At 39.9% G+C, this 1468-nt stretch overlaps 1 non-coding gene across 1 annotated transcript; it reads left to right on the top strand.

Annotated features, from left to right (window-relative positions):
* The first annotated feature begins 315 nt into the window (after positions 1 to 315).
* LOC112731279 (small nucleolar RNA R71) lies at positions 316 to 422 on the top strand. The gene has a single exon (XR_003167065.1). It is a non-coding gene; the product is annotated as a small nucleolar RNA R71 (small nucleolar RNA).
* Positions 423 to 1468: the final 1046 nt, after the last annotated feature.

Below are 1468 nucleotides of genomic sequence, written 5' to 3'. Positions count from 1 at the left end.
TGCTGTGGCGAAGGAGGTTGAGCTTGCTGAACTTGTTGTTGATTCAATTGCATCTGCTTCAGCAAGTTGGTCATCTCACATATACTTTGAGTTAGAGCAGCAGTCTCTCTGTTAGAGGATACTTCCGCAATGGCTTTTGAACGGCCTTGCCTTTGTCTGTGGTTCCTAGCAGATTCAGCTAAATCACTGATCAATTGCCAAGCCTCATCAGTGGTCTTGTACTTCTTCATAGACCCATTGCTAGCACTTTCCAATGTGGTCTTATCTTGGGGCCTCATGCCCTGTGTGATATAGCTAAGTAACACTATCTTGTCAATCCTGTGGTGGGGGCATGCTTCCAGAAGATTATTGAAGCACTCTCAGTATTCAAAGAGAGTCTCATTGTCATCCTGAACAATTGTAGAAATATCCTTCCTCAGTTTATCAGTAACTTCAGATGGAAAGAATTTTTCCAAAAACTCCTTTCTGAGTGTATCCCAGTTGGATACATTTGCTAGAGGTTGAGTGTAGTACCACTCTCTTGCTTTTCCATCAAGAGAAAATGGGAAAGCTTTCAGCAAAATTGAAGTTTCATCAGTACCATCACGCCTGACAGTAGAACAGGCTGCCTGGAAATCTCTCAAGTGCTTGATAGGCTCTTGAGCAGGTAGGCCATGAAACTTGGGCATCAAATTTAGCAGTGCGGTCTTTATTTCAAAATCTGTAGCTACCGCTGGATTATGCGCTTGAAATGGTTGCATTGTAAAATCAGGGGCTCCTTCCTCCTGGATGGTAACTCTCCTAGCTGCCATGTCTTCTGCACGTAAAACAACCGAATCAGTAGAACGGGGGCTGGTTTCTTCCTCAAGTCACTCTCAGATCCGCCCTCAGAGCGGACTAACCGACGTTGTTCTCGCCTTATTCGTGAAATAGTCCTTTCAATTTTAGGATCGAATATTAGCAAGCGCGGATTAGGAAGTGAACGCGTCATTTGACGGAAGAAACATGCAGCTCATAGTAGCAAAATAAAATAAAATGCAAATAAATAAATTCTAATTAATAACTTTAGCACTCTATTGCAACTCCCCCGCAACGGCGCCAAAAATTGATGAGGGGCAGAAGTTGGTGAATTAAAAATTATTAAAATAGTTACATTGTAAGTATAGTTCTTAACTCACCGAAAATCTGCCTATCAATTTAGAAATATGTCACAGAGAGTTTAAATTAAAAATTACTGGGAGTTTAAGTCCCAGGTCGTCTCCCAACGAGTTGCAGAAAAGTGTGCTATTTTATTAATCAGATGTTCCAAGAAGTTGAGTTAAGTAGAGGGAAAATTAAAAAGAGGAAATTTAATTAATATGAATAAAAGCCTTGATTGGGAGTTGATTAGTTGGAATCTCTATTATTGATGGGATGATTTCAAGATTAATTTATAATTAATGGTTGTTCCGTTTAGTTATCCTTTACTAGGTAAAGGAAAATCAAACAA

The sequence above is a fragment of the Arachis hypogaea genome, chromosome 12 (genome assembly GCF_003086295.3).
Source record: "Arachis hypogaea cultivar Tifrunner chromosome 12, arahy.Tifrunner.gnm2.J5K5, whole genome shotgun sequence".
Taxonomy (NCBI): Eukaryota; Viridiplantae; Streptophyta; class Magnoliopsida; order Fabales; family Fabaceae; genus Arachis; species Arachis hypogaea.
This window is presented reverse-complemented; position numbering and strand designations above follow the sequence as displayed.